Source organism: Anguilla rostrata, chromosome 11 (genome assembly GCF_018555375.3).
Source record: "Anguilla rostrata isolate EN2019 chromosome 11, ASM1855537v3, whole genome shotgun sequence".
In the NCBI taxonomy this organism is placed as follows: domain Eukaryota; kingdom Metazoa; phylum Chordata; class Actinopteri; order Anguilliformes; family Anguillidae; genus Anguilla; species Anguilla rostrata.
The window spans coordinates 19,960,376-19,976,097 of NC_057943.1; the positions used below are offsets into that span (position 1 = coordinate 19,960,376).

General features: G+C 45.8%; 1 long non-coding RNA gene across 1 annotated transcript in view; it reads left to right on the forward strand.

The window, feature by feature from the left end:
- Positions 1 to 3,891: 3,891 nt before the first annotated feature.
- The window catches only part of LOC135234226 (uncharacterized), a 65,935-nt gene continuing 54,104 nt past the window's right edge, over positions 3,892 to 15,722 (forward strand). Inside the window, exon 1 of the long non-coding RNA XR_010324040.1 lies at positions 3,892 to 4,008. This is a non-coding gene — a long non-coding RNA (uncharacterized LOC135234226). The remainder of the gene's footprint in view (positions 4,009 to 15,722) is intronic.

Here is a 15,722-nt window from a genome sequence, read left to right on the forward strand (position 1 = left end):
ATTGAAAATGTATGTATGTTTTATGATGTGTGTAATATCGTGAACACAAGAAAACCCACCAAAATATGAAAATAAGATATGAAATGTACATTTACAATAGGTATGTGTAAATATAATTTGGACTAATGTGTGATATTACCGTATCACTGCATTTAAACTGTATTTTAAAAATTATAAAAAATATATTTAAAAAATATTTTATGTATTTGAAGTTCTCTAGTGAAACTTCAAAAACATAAGAATAATACATTAGGTCAGGGGCCTCTAGTGGTGCAGCCCGTAGAGCGTTATCCACATCCTCAATGCGAGTCACACGTCTCTCCCTCTCTCCTCCTAGTTCTTCCTGTCTCTCTACACTGTTCTATCAAAATAAAGCTGAAAAGGCCCATAAAAATATATTTAAAAAAAGAATAATACATTAGGTCACATGCACGAGGGTTTAATTTTGTTTTAGAACTAGAGCGCAAGAAAAATGAGACAATGTGTTATAAGCAGTTTGTGCTAAATTGCTTAATCATTATATTTGGTTATCTCAGTGTCTGAGCTGAATTATAAACTGTGATAACGCAGTGAAGGTAATTGAAGTGAATTTGTGCTGTACAGTGTGTATTAGATCGGAGGGGCATGCCTTGCAGTGGAGAGGTGCTTGGAACAGCCAGTTCCTCCTGTAGTGCAGAGACATGTGCCAGGAGTGCACAGCACAGGCAGGCTGAACTCCTTTGCTTATGGGTGATTGTGTGTCTGAGTTTCATAATGTGTTTACTAAGCATCTCTGTGTTTGTGTGTAAAGGCTTGTGTGTGTGTACGTGTGCGTATGCATGTATGTGTGTGTAGGTGTGTATGTGTGTGCGTGTGCATGTGTGCACGTGTATGTGTGTGTGCGTGTGTGTGTGCCTGCACATATGTATACTGGAGTGTGTATATGTGTCTGTGTTTGTGGGTGGGTTTGGATACATGGATGTGTATTTCCATGTGTAGGAACAGTGTTGTATGCGCACATACGCATGTGCAGGCGTGTCGGTACGTGTGTGCCTGCGCGTGATTGACGAGGGTCAGATCTCTCCCTGCATTAACACATGCAGTGTGTTTTGTCATCAGCCTGCTGCACTGCCAGGGCTCATTTGGTCAGACGTGAAATGCATTGCAGATGTTCCGTTCTGCTAATGAAAACAGGTTGAGCCCGGCTGCCAAAAACTCCAAACAAAAGCCTCCCCAGCCTATCCCCTGGCATCCGCTGTAGCCCCTGTTCCTCACTGCTGCCCAGCTGCAGACCCACAGCCTTTCCTGCACCTGGGCCCGGGGAGGGAGGGAGAGAGAGAGAGAGAGAGAGAGAGAGAGAGAGAGCACAGCTTGGCCATTGAAAAAGGCCGACTTCGACAAACACGGCTTCCCAAGGAATAAAATACACTGAAATTAGAAATAAATATTTTCCTAGTATAAATCAGAGGTGCCTGCAATTTACAAACCTGCTCAACATCAGAACTCGCTATCCTCTCAGAGGGAAGAGGAAAGGCTGTGAATTGGCAGCAAAATGCAGATTTGCCTGCCATCGTCTTTAGGACAGCACTAAAAATATGTATAAACCATATTTTACATTTTTATTCTAGTTCATTTCTCATATATTGTCCTATGATTATATTTGTTATCATCAGCATCATTATAATTATTATCATCATTACTGTTGATCACATTTTTAAAAATGTACTTAATTAATTAACTAAATCTACAATCAGAGGAAAGTATGCGGATGTATGTCCTTGTTTTGTTTAATACTGTATGCTTTGGCAACACAATTGTAGTGTTTTGTCATGGCAGTAAAATGAGAGAGAGAGGAGGGAGAAAAAGAAAAAGAGAGAGCGAGAGGGAGAGAGAGAGAGATAATGGCAATATCTCCCAACCTCACAGCCAGAGTTTCTAATATGTCTCCCTGCTGGATGGGACAGAAGGTCAGATCCTGACACTATCGTGAAAGGACCAGCACAGACCTCTGGTGTCCATCACTCTCCCTCTGCACTTCCCGGCCACGTCCCGGTCATCGCCGCTGATGCTGGGGACACAGAGAGAAGGAGGAGTACGAGGGCCTAGTCTCTGTTTGCTGTCAAGCTGTCATCGTGCAAATTACAGCCAACCAACCTCCCCCCCTTCCCACCCCTACCCTCGCCCCCTCCAGATTAATGAGGAGCGCTGTCCTCTCTCTCCCTTTGCTAGGGCTGGGAAGCGGAATCGCATCTGAGCCGAGCAGAGCTCCATTAAACAGGCCAATGTGTTTCAGATGTTTGCTCCTCAGCTCATGATTTAACCTACAAATACATCCAGGGAACTGCCAGAGCTGCGGCTCGTCCAAAATCGACCTGACGCTATCCCTGAATTTGTTCTCCGCCACTGAAAATGAAACATATTTTTTTGAGGGAAAAGTGCGATTGTAGCATGACAGTACACCCTAAGCTAGCTGTGGTCCTAAGTTAAAAACGACAAGAGGGAGTCCTTTACAGAGCACAAAAACACGTCCAGTGTAAAGTGTTTATGGGACAGTGTTAAATATGCTGTAAACCCGCGTTGGCAGGCCGTGTCCTCACCCAGGCCGCAAGTCGCGGGGGGCTGATGGGAAACGGTTGGCGGGGAGGGGTGCAGGAGTTGGGGGGGAGGTGCGGGGGTGGGGGCCCGGGCGTGGGGTGGGGGGTGCTGTTAAATGGTTAAATGGATACGACACGGAGCTAGCACCCTGGAACCTGTCTGATTTATAAGAGCCTGTCTGGGCTGACAGGATCAGAGGAAATGATTCGAGTGGATGAGCACCCCAGCAGCCTCTGATTTACTGGATATCATTTCCATTCTAGTAAAGTCAATCTCTCTGGAAGGTCACCGGCCGGCCTTTTTACATTAGCGTCTTTTAATCCCCATCCGTCAGGCCTGGCCAGCGCTACACACTCGTTAATAATACATAGACCCCCAGCTCCACAGCTTCTGCTTCTCTTTTTTTCCCCAAAATTATTATTTTTTTCCTCTTTCCCTTTTTTTTTTGCGATCCCCCGTTCTCTCCAGGTTTCCCTTCCTGCGCGCGGCGGCCGGTGTCTCGCCGCGCGCCCTGGCGTAGGCGGAGGGTTCAGGGGGGTTAGGGAGAGACAGCCGAGCGGCAGCGCTCTCCTGCCAGGAGCGGATCGAACGGGGGGACCGATCGCTGTCTTTTTCTCTCTTTTTTTTCTCACTCCCCTGAGTTGTTACCACATATGGCCACCTTCAAGCCCTGGATGTTCCGCAGAAATCCAGGTGCATTATCGTCAAAAGCCAGCACACCAGTTGCACCATGTCAACTTCAAGCACTTACCTTAAAAGCCCATTAAAATGGAGGGAAAAAATGAATCTCATCGCCTTGTTATATAGATCCTATTGTTTCTTCCCTGCTTGTCACTGAACACCAATACCTGTTATGGGATCCCAGTTTTGTAGAACCTGACAAAGGGTACGACTGCCATCAAAAGATTGACACATTTCATCTTTCACGATATTTCAAACGCATTATAAATATAGCAAGATCATAACAATGATTCTAGTTTTCTGCTATAGGCATCTGTGTACAGTATATCAGCATGGTCAGCCTGAACAGTATTTTAATTCATTTGTTTATTAACAGTAATTGGTAGCAATTAGAAGAATAGTGACATGAGTATGATCGATGATGATGCTGTTATGATACAGTGGTTATCATAATCGCGATCGTCATCGATATCATTATGATAATTCTAATGATTATTCTATTTTCAGGTCTGAGTCTCCTATCGACTGTCTGAGCCCAGGCTGAATGCGCTGTCTGCTAGACAGCCGCTGAGAGACTGAAGGACGAGAGGAGAAGACAGGTAATCTTTTAATCTCTCTGCCATCTCCTGGCTTTCTCTCCATTCTCTTCTGAAACATTTCATATTATAATCATTTCCCACTTCCCCCCACCCACCCCCGCGAGTTAATGGTTTTCCATTGCAATGAAGTCCCATCAAACTCTAGAAAATTCTGGTAAGTTTATTGAATTTTGACATTTCCTAGAATTTGAAGGCACGATTCTTCCCTCCTCCTCTTTTCTTCCCCCCTTCTCCCTTTCTTTCATTCTTTCCCCCGAAGGTTACAGCTAAACGTGCATCATTCAGCGAAAAACAAAAGGCGCCCAAATTGATTCGGTTATCAGGCACTGTACAACCGGGGCCTTTGATCAGAAATGAAAAGCCCCAGTACATGTCAGAAATGTGCAATAGCAGCTCTTTCTGAGTTTTACAATTACAACACCGTGGGGTCAGATCCAAAGTTTCTGCCCCCCCTCCCTTTGTCTTAGGGTTAGACCCTGCAGTAATAAGAATGACTGTTTCTATTATTCCATGTCCCTGTGCCACGGTGCTAAAGATTGCAAGGTGAATGCACCGTTTGAGGTGGGTCTCCAGAACATTTAATTCCTCTTTGGAGGTTCTGTTTAGTCTTTGCTAGGTGTTGTTTTATAGAATGGTTAGTTACTCCCTGGAGGTTTCTTTGAGGGTACAGTGCTGTTTGCTGTGTCGGCTATGTTCTGTTCTTTGTGCTGTGTTCCTTCTTCTCTGTTCAGTTCTGGATGTTGTCCTCTGCTTTCTGTATGCTGTGTGTTATGTAATGGTGTTCTTCACTGTGCTTTGGCTGTTCTGCCTTGGCTTCTGTACTGGGGTCGTGTTGTGTGTCTGTGCTTTGTGGGTAGGCTTCCTGCCCTCAGTGGGTCAGGAAAGATGGCCTATTCTGATAAAGCCTTCGGGGTATGGCCTTGGGATTCAAGATAGCCTCCTTTTGACCAGGGCCTGACTCAGAGTTCTCGCAGCTCCTCGTAAGAGCTGCCTTTTACAGAAATGGAAAATCTTGCAATTATAAATAAGCAGCCTTGAACTCTTTACACATTTCTCAGGCTGAAAGGCCACCTTGGGTTTCTGCAAACTTTCAGGCGAGTTGTGAGAAACTCCCTGGAGAGAAGGATGTTCATGGACTGACCTGGAAAAATTAGTTCAAAGTAAATGAACAGCATTTATTTTTATCTTTGCTCAGGCTCGGGTGGTTAGACGCATGTGCGAAGACTGGGATTGGTTAACGTCTCTGGCCGTTTAATTTTGTAATGGTAATGGTAAATCAGATGAAACACGCGAATGGCAGTGAATGGGAGCAGCCAAGTTTCACATAATGAGGGACTCGTACTGGAATCTTGTGAGTGGAGTCCAGAAGGAGGCTGTGTCGTGTTGTGTGAATTGAGCTGTCCCACGACTGCCTGAGGGTCCTCTTGTCCCCCTTCTGCATTAGCTAAGCGGCATCAGTAATTGGCTGCATAGTACTTAAGGCAAACAGCTTTTAATAAGCAATAGAGGCCGGAGTGAAACTGACAATAACGGCTGCCCTACATCAATTATTGGATACATATCCATCACACGCTGACTTATATGTGACCCCCGGCACCTGGCAGCTGAAATATTGACCGATCGCCGCTTTGTAGCACAAGTGACATGTTCCATTTGCAATCGCATTTATTAGGGGCTGTTAAAATGACTGAAGGCAGTGTGAGGCTTCACTCTCCATATAGTTTTTATTAATTTGAGAAGGGGAAAAAAACTACAGTCTGTGCAAAGACTTGTGGGATTAAAATCACTCTGCTCCTGAAAATGGCCTTTATCATCCCTCTGACATTCGGGTTGGAGTGTGTAATGTTACACGCAGTGCCTGGTGCTCTGAAGGCCCTTCCGGGGTTGGTTTTCAGGTGAGCACCTGTAGTTGTGTGTAATCTGTAATTAAGAAGGCTTTTACATGTCACAGAAGGACCAGCACTGAGCGCCGGGCCTTTCCCGAGCACGTGCGCGAGTGACTGGCAGGGACGCCATTGTTTCTAATGGCTTGTTTGTAAATGTGCACATTTGTGCAAGTCCTCCAGATCTTGTCCGTTTATCAGTGCAATGGCAAGGAAATTAGGCCATGATTTTGTACCCAAATTTCCACCAAAATATTAAAAGCAACAAGAGTGAGAGGAGTGGCCGTTATGAGGGGGTAGGGGAGTAATAGGAATGTGTCTTCATGTAATGGGGGGGATCTCATGGGGGCATGTGTTTATGTGGGAGTGGGGTGTTACGGGTGTGTGTGTGTGTATGGGGGTAGGGCCTTATTGGGGTGTGTGTGGATTGGGGATGGGACGATATGAGGGTTGTGTGTATGGGGGGTGCAGTGTTGTGAGGGTGTGGGTCTATGCGGGGTGGGTGTTAGGGGTTGTGTGTTTGTGGGGGTGGGGTGTTATTGGGTGTGTGTGTGTTTGTGGGGGTGGGGTGTCATGGGGGTGTGTGTGTTTGTGGGGGTGGGTGTTATGGGTGTGTGTGTGTTTGTGGGGTGGGTGTTATGGGTGTGTGTGTGTGTGTGTTTGTGGGGGTGGGGTGTTATTGGGGTGTGTGTGTTGTGGGGGTGGGGTGTTATGGGGTGTGTGTGTTGTGGGGGTTGGGTGTTATGGGTGTGTGTGTGTATGTGGGGTGAGGTGTTATTGGGGTGTGTGTGTATGTGGGGGTTGGGTGTTATGGGTGTGTGTGTGTATGTGGGGGTGAGGTGTTATTGGGGTGTGTGCGTATGTGGGGGTGGGGTGTTATGGGTGTGTGTGTGTGTGTGTGGGGGTGGGGTGTTATGGGGGTGTGTGTGTTTGTGGGGGTTACGGGCAGAGGCAGCCTCTTTGCCTCTCTGTGATCCCTCCTTGAATTATGCAGCTCTTAATTGGCTTCACTGCCGCTTAAAGCAAACAGTTTAAATAAGTAAAAGGCACTTGGATGAGGAAGCTGGCCTGCAATTATTGGAACTGCATCCGTCAAAGCAAGGAGTGATGGGCAGCCCACAGGTACCATATCCATTATCTAATGACCACTCGCTTAATTACACGCTGGCTGACATGTTTATAAGGGTGAACTTTGCAGTGCTATTAGAAGCCAGACAGCTGAACTACGGTGCTGCCCCGGGGGCAGAACTGGCCCTTTCTGCACCCATCCTCCTCAGACCTATTATATGCTAATTATGGCGATTTTTAACTAGGTTACAAGGAGTTAATTTAGTGGGCCATTACGCAGGTCTATATTTCAAGCCCCCCTGCGGGTCCTCGTGGGGCTTGTAGGCGCGAAGCGGGACCCTGGAAAGGGTGACGGGTAGTTTATGTCCTGCAGGAGAGCAGCGCAGGGTGGCAGAACCCGGGGATTTAAAAAAGAGCCGACGCTCATATTTCGCGGACGGCCGGCGGTAAAAAACTATTCACGGCCCAGAGTGGCCGTCAGAGAGAAAAACAAGTTCTGGGTGCGGCTCGTATGAAGAAAAGGAATCTGCGCGTGTCGCCAGACTGCAAGTTTCTGTCCTATTTACAATTATGTATGAAAGAAATGCCATTACCAGTGGTTTTATTGGGACACTTAAAGCTGAAAGGAGTCCTGCTCCCATCCCTCGACTGCGATTGGTTTATTTGACTTTAAAGACGGGGGCTGCGCGATGCACAGAGAGGGGACGGGCCGCACAGAGCCCAGGGGGCCAGCCCCGCCCACTCCACGAGAATATGGATGAGCAAGTGGCGGTGGAGGTGCGGCGAGGAGCACTTGAGGTGAGATTTATCCCTGACATTTACGAGCGTGTGAGAATAAGTGGGAGACTGGCAGGGTGAGGCCTGAGTGATATAGGCGGACCATCACCGGTACAGAAGTCAACTACTCCCATTCTGCAACACCAAAAGGGCACGCTTAGTGGCTGTCGCGTGATATATGCTGTTTTACGCGCAACTTCTATTTAAGAGCCCTCTGTTGAACCCTTTTCTTTTTGCAGAATTTATGAACATATTAAGGGACTAATTTTGTATTATTCAATGCTTAGTTACATTTAATGGCCATTAAAACGTGCCACCAACACGGGGGTCTGTGGTAATCTTGTTGTACCTGCTAATTTGAACAGGAGAACACATCACTCTTCCCATTTCTCCTCTTCTTACACTGTCTGTCAGTCTTTCTGTCACTTTCTCAAGCTCTGTTAGCTGTTTGTTATTTTCTCTTAATTTGACTCTTCCATAGTCCCCTGTAGGAATATACAGTAGTCATATAACGTCTTTACTGCACTGTAGAGAGCCATCGTAAGGCATCTTCAGACTCCTGTTCCTTGATAAAGGCTTTGTGTAGGAGAAGCCTCTTGAAATATTCAGGAGTAGTGGCGCGGTCTTAAGCCCTTTCCAGGAACAGGTGGGGTTAAATGGCACTGCTCTTCACTTACGCAACTTTTATCATAATACAGCTCAGTACAAACTAATGACCCGGGCTGGCAATCGTGCCTACACTTAAAGCTCTCATTGTACTGCCGTGCTTTGCCAGATGTGATTGGCCTTTTTATTTGTTTATCTGTTTAATTTCAAGTCTTCCCAGTCAGCATTTAGTTTGAGATAATAATTAAGGCTAGCGTACATGTTCTAGTAATTGTGTAGATGTATATAAAAAGTAACTGGCTAGTCTGTCTCTGGCTGGTTCAAACTTGTACTGTGTTTGTTTCCCATCTCCCAGCATAGCTTCATAGCTGGTGTAAGGATTTGACAGAAGAGGAAGGGAAAACAAATGCCCTTGTCCCTTCCTCTTCAGTGGTGACATTTATTAATTAATTAATTTATTCTTTATCTTAATGAATTAATTAGCTTGCATTTTGGCAGTGGATAAATATCAATTCTGTGGTAAAGCTCTGTGGAGGAATGCCTGGATGAGGCATGTGAGACAATACCGAGGGGTGGCAAGAGGTGGGATTTATGATAACACTTAGAGAAAGGGATCAATAAGAGATAATGTCGGCAGGGCTGGAAGTGCGAAACACTAGTCCTTTTTAAGATGACAACAGTTCCTCTTGAGAGCGTGTGATAATTGTAGCTCTGTCCTCTTTATTCCTCCTTAGGCTCTTTTAAGACTGCATTTATATTATTTTGATTGAAAGGAGATTTTTTAAAAAGTTTTCTTTTACATACAGTATAGGCCATTTAGGTATGTACAGTAGATCGGTTCCCAGCCTGTATTTTCATTGTATGACAGAAATTGTGTTAGAATTTGTTAAACATGTACAGGTGCTGCTGGATATTCTGTATCAAGGACAAATAAGAATAACAATGATAATCTAGGACTTGCTGAGAATTTTACATTTTCAGTCTTGGTGGAGTTGCTGTCTCTCTCTGGCCGTGTTTCCAGACCTGAGAAATTCTGCTGTTGCCTGGGAAAGCCTCTTTTTTTGGGGGGGGGGGGGATTTTTGCCGTGAGAAAGTGAGGCCATCCAAACCATACAGACGGGTTTGGTCTGTTCCAATTCCCCGGTGCCCTTCAAACAAAACAGCCTGTGTTTGTACTGTATCAGGTGTACGTGGTGTAATCGTGTGTTCACCTCTGGCTCCTTAGTCGTTCCTGGATCACAGAAATGCAGAGATTACAAAAAACTCCCTTTCCCAGAGTCCCACAGCCCTGCCCTCTGCACAAATAATCTTTGTGTCTCGCATTGAACAAATAAATGAAAACGCAAAGAAAATGAACGGGCCTCAAGCATCTGAAATTCAAATAACTCTGCCACAGACTGCTACTTAGACAGGCCCAAAAACGTATACATCTTATCACCAGGCTTGCCCTTCGTGTAACCTCTGACCTGGGGCCATTTAAAGGTCAGGTGTCTTAGTAGATACTTAAACCTTGCATGAAAATTTTGACCTGTCCTTCCATATAGTCTCCCTGCTAGACCTTACCCACCCCCCTGCAATTCACCTTACCAATAATCCCCCACCCAATCAATAGTGACTGTTCTCTCAATAATTCATAACATTAACATGCGCTCAATGGCTCGGAGGATGGATGGGGAGGACAGAGGAGGCCCATCATTCCTCTATTGATTCTCCTGTGGGAGTCGATAGCTGGGGATGTGATGGAGTTATAGCTCTGGCTCCTGCAGGCACCACACACAGACTCACTATCTTGAGCCAGTGCCCTCACACCAGGTCTCTCCCACACACACACACACACTCACACACACGCGTGGACATGCGCGCATATGCACGCATGCACACACACACCAGTGCACACAACAGAACCTTGGAAACAACCCATCCCGGCCATATCGGTCCTGACACTGAGCGCAGAATAGGGGGGCGTTGGAAAACCAATCACTCCAGTCCAAATAAGTTTGGCTGCTTAACTTTTCCCCAACCCCAGTGGATTCTGGGTAGAGTATTCTGGTTCCGTTCAGTCTGAGCTATCCAGGGCCAGCTCTGAGCAGTCAAGTTCAGGTCATCTGGCCTCAGGCTGTAAAAAGACTAAACTGAGTGGTCTGGCCTGTTTGCAGTTTCCCAGACCTTTGGCTCCCCTTAACTCTGTTGTAACGATGTAAGTCTGAAGAGGCCTGCTCCCTCCTCCCGCCTCTCCTCTCTCTCTCTCTCTCTCTCTCTCTCTCTCTTTCCTCTCTTCTCTTCTCTTCTCTGGAGAGGCCACGCTGCTCACCTGGGGCAGGAACACGCCACCAGGTGGGACACGGGGGACGCGCGACAAGTGGCGAGAGAGGCGGAGGGAGAGCGGGGACACAGGGAGATACAGGAGAGATAAGAGGAGAGCACTTTTAATTATCCCCGCGTGGAGCACTGAACCTCACAGCTCTCCCTGCTCCATTATTAAATTGAATGTAATTACCAGAACGTTGGGATGAGGAGATACCCAGAGGTAGAGGGGAGATTAGCGGAGGGGCGATGGTATTATTCCCCCTGCTTCCCTTTTGTCTTCACCATCATCTTCTTCTTCATAAAGGAGGAGGAGTTAAGAATATAATCACGATTCCCGTCGGAGATATGGACAGGTAATTAAAACTGAAAGATAAAATTGAAAAAATCATTTTCCATTGAAGCAGCACTCAAAAAAGTGATAGGCACAGAAGAGTGAGGAGTGAAGGACAAATGAGGTGTAGAACCTGCAGTGTCTTTCAGCAGCCTCTCCCCACCAGCTCCTCATCTGGCCTGGGCCTCAGCTGTGAGACTGCCCCCTGTGTTTGACTATCAAGGCCTTGGACTGGACTCTGTGTTGGGGTGTCTGCACCTTAAAATGGACTCTGTGTTGGGGAATCTCAACCTTAGACTGGACTCTGTGTTGGGGTGTCTGCACCTTAGACAGGACTCTGTGTTGGGGTATCTGTACCTTAGAATGAACTCTGTGTTGGGCTATCAGGGCCTCAGACTGGACTCTATGTTGGGGAATCTCAACCTTAGAGATGGACTCTGTGTTGGGGAATCTCAACCTTAGACTGGACTCTGTGTTGGGGTATCTCAACCTTAGACTGGACTCTGTGTTGGGGAATCTCAACCTTAGACTGGATACTGTGTTGGGGAATCTCAACCTTAGACTGGACTCTGTGTTGGGGAATCTCAACCTTGGAATGGACTCTGTGTTGGGGAATCTCAACCTTGGAATGGACTCTGTGTTGGGGTATCTCACCTTAGACTGGACTCTGTTAGAGACTGGGGTGTCAGTGCCATAGTGTAGGTACAGTTTTCAGTGTTTACATCCCTGCTGTAAAATACATTTCCCTGTACTCCTTCGGACCTGCTAATTAACAGAAGATAGCCAAAAGATAGTCTTTAGGGATATGCACACATATTCTCATGGCATGAGACACACGCATGCACACAGGCACAAACGCACACACATACAGTCGGAGAAATACTCACTTTTGAAACTCAGATGCAAACCCATAAATATACTTAGAATTACTAACTTGTGATCAGTTTAAATCCTGTTCAACTGCACACACACACACACACACACACACACACCTTGCTTCCTCTTTTCCTCTCCCTTGCTCTTGTTGGAGGTGTGCTGGCAGAAAGGTGTCTGTGTGTGTGCAGGCAGCAGCCAGCAGCCAGCAGCCAGGTTAGACTAGTCTCTGGGGAGCAGGCTGAACTCAATTCCAATCGTTTCCACTTAAAGAGTGTGTGGGGGGAGGGGGGGGGGGCTGCTTCATGGGGCGAGAGGGAGGAGGGCTGGGGGCCTCTGGTTTACAGGCCTGCTCACAACCAGCCTGCGTCTCATTAGCATGTCAATTGGCTACATCTGCTTTGCACATGAAAGGACCAGGATGTGTAGGAGGATAAGAGAAAAAGAAGCCTGTGTGTGTGTGTGTGTGTGTGTACATGTGTGTGCACATGCGTGTTGTGTGTCTGTCTGTGTGTGTGCGTGTGTGCATGTGTACACGCGTGCATATTCATGTGTGTATTTCCATGCAAGGATGCACGTGTACATGTATTCAGTGACCTCAAAAATTATTGGCTCCCTTGATAAAAATGAGTAAAAAGCGTGTATGAAATCAGTAACGCAGGTAATGAGCAATATTGCACGGTCAAGAAATGGGATATTTGTGTTATTTTATACTAATACAGCTGCTTAGAGGAAAATGTTTTTTTTTTTCATAAGTAATAAGAGTTTCAGAGACCAGTAGATGAAAAACAACCTCATCAAATAGCCACCACGATATTTCCCTATAGGTATGGCGTCATTTTAAATGCAAATATTCTTCTTCTGATGCCAAACCCAACACTGGTGTGCATGGCCAAAAAGTTTGGGGCAGTAGTGATACTTGACAGTGCAGAAACTGGGCTTGCAGTTTTGAGGTTGTAGGTTTGAATTTCAGGTGGGATGTTGCTGCTGTACCCTCAAGAAATGTATAAATGGATTGTATGTAAAGAATATAAGCTGTGTTCGTTGATCTCAGTAACAGCATCTGCTAAATGCTCAAAATGGAGACTAGTCTCATCTGACCAAAACACTCAGCTCCACTCAAAGTTCCAGTGCTGAACTTTGATTGGTGCTAATGATTTTGAAGGGCATTGTACAGTATGTACAGTATGTATGTATTAGTGTGGGGCATCGTTATAAAAACATTTTTGGCTGCTTAACTCCATTGGGATCTATTCATTGTTAATTATGTACCTATCTCTGCTCATACACTATTATTATTATCCCATAATAATACGCAACAGAAATTCATACTGTAAATTGTTACCTTTTTGTCTCACAACAGACAGACACAGACCTCCATCTCTTTATTAATGATACAGCTATAACACATGAATGTCAAGTTTTAAGAGGACTATTTACCATAATCAGTGTCCTACAGGAAACAGAGTTGAGAGGATGAAAGCAGCAAGAGAATGAACAATAACTATGGGGCTAAAGGAAGGAAAAGAGAGACTGGAGTGGGGCATTGTCTGTGAAGTAGTGAGGGTATGTAAAGAATAGCCAGCGTGATTGACAGGTTGTGCAGGAGAAGGCCAGAATGAAGACACCACTGCTTTACATCAAGCCCCCCCCACCTCTCTCTCTCTTTGCCTGGCGCCTGGCTGGCAGCACCCCTTTCTTCCTGTAACCAGGCTATATTTTTTGTTATGAGGGGAAAAGTCGGGGCTGCTTCATTTACACACAAACTGTTTTATGTGTCCTGTCATGACGTTTCCTTCCCCCTCGCTGTTTTTCATGTTTGAAGGTCTTTGCGCAGCTTTTTTTCCTTCCCTAGAAGAAACTGCCTCAAAAAGCCCATATTGCTTTGGGATATATCACATTGAGGAAGCCAGAGGATGAAGAAAAAGTAGGCCTATTTCAAAATGTACAGACAGAAAAGGAAAGAGCAGGTTTGTGTGTGTGTATGTTCGTGTGTGTGTGTGCGCGTGCGTATGTGTGAGCATACATATATATGTGTGTATGGTGTGGGAAGGGGAAAGGAGAGTTTAACAGAAAATGGAAGATGTTTGTACAGTGAAAGAGAAGCGCTCCGCTCTCCAGTCGCTGCTCATGCTGTGATCAGATAAATGAACTTTGGGCTACTGCTGTGGAGATCAGGAGAAGCCAGTCAGCGCAAGTGAACATGAGTGCTGGCTGCCCATGTCTTACCGACATTTCTAAGGGACTGCAGTTTAATGTAAATACAAAAAATAAAAATGAAAAATTTACCCAAATAATGTATCAAGCAACTGTACAGTGTATGAGCCTTGAAAGGATAATGTTTGCTGTGTGACTGGTATATGATGTCAAACTAAGATGTATTTTACGAGTACATCATTGAATTTGTGCCTTGAATGACTGCACTCAAAGTGTGGATTATAAGCCTAATTCTCTGTGAAATAAACAAAAGGTGTTGAAGTGTACCCCTCTTCCAAATAGTTTGACTGGCATTTTATTCTTTTTTGAACATTTATTCCCTTTTCCCCTCAATTTTGAATTTTCAAATCCCTATGTGGCCCGGCTCGATTATTGTAACATCCTCTTGTCAGTTTGGGAGGACACACACTCGCACACGTGTCATCCAAACACGTGCAGTGAGCTCCTGCCTCTGTTCACTCTTCATTCCACCAGCTGAGCTGCCAGAGCTACAGAACTGTGGGGCGATATAGCTCAGGAGGTAAGAGCAGTTGTCTGGCAGTTGGAGGGTTGCCGGTTCGACCCCCCGCCTTGGGCGTGTCAAAGTGTCCCTGAGCAAGACACCTAACCCCTAATTGCTCCCAACAAGCTGATTGGTACCTTGCATGGCAGCCTTTCACCGTTGGTCTGTGTGTGTGAATGGGTGAATGAGAGGCATCAATTGTAAAGCGCTTTGGATAAAAGCTCCATTTACCATTTACCAGAACTGCGTAACGAACACAGATAGATAGCAGGCACCCTATCGGCCAGAGGAGGCACTGTTGAGCACTGTGGTGTGGTGTAATCTACCTTCTGTAGTACTCCCTCTCTGGGCTCCACTACACTTTGCCCCTAATCAGGCTTTGTACCATTAAACCAAGATACTATTTCACCATAGCTAATACATTTATCACACCTCAGTGACGCCGCAGAAGGACAGGCTATAAATTGACTTCTGTATCTGAAAGACCTCGAAAGATGGTTAGGCTGGTTAATTTACAAATATGTATCACACATTTATTTAAAGACTTCTTTGAATACAAGAATGATGATTATGTGAAAAAATCCCTTGATCCCCCTTTACAAAAGGAATATAAGTACAACTGCTGTGTGGAGACCCCCTGAACTTAGCTATTCTGGGCGTAAGCCTTTGCATGTTAGTGTGGTTTGGCTAATTGAGGCAATGAGTGCATGAGAGCACATACTGTAGCGCTTCCAAACCCCATCAGAGAGGTGAATGGGGGGTGTTGGGAGACTGGGCTTGGACAGACTCCACTCCATACAATGTTTTATATTTGAGGACTGTGGTTGTTGCTAGGGGACTACACAGGTGGAGTGTAAATCTGAAGCTGTGGTTGGATTCTGATGACAGAAGGAAAGTTTCAGCAGCCGCAGCGTGCGTGTGCGTTCTTTCGCCGTGTGCGCACGCACCGTAATGGGCTTGTCTGTCTGTGTTTGTGGATGTGAGTGCTTGCATGAGTCTGTGTGCACGTGCGTGTCTGTTTATCATAGGGAATGTACGTTATGTACTGGCAGGCGTGTGGGCTGATGATGTGTGTGAGAGTCTGTGTGTGTGCAGGTGGGTCTTGGGTGTCTCAGCAGCCCGTCACCAGTATTTAGAGAGGCACTTTGATGTCTGCCTTTCACAATTATAAAAGCATGTGTTTTTCAGTGTAAGAGTCGTAGGAAGAGCATCCGAGGTAAGAGATCTGTGCAAGGTTATGGCGGAGCCTGCCAAAGGGTGTGTGTGTGTGTGAGAGGGAGAGAGAGAGAGATTGTGTGTGTGTG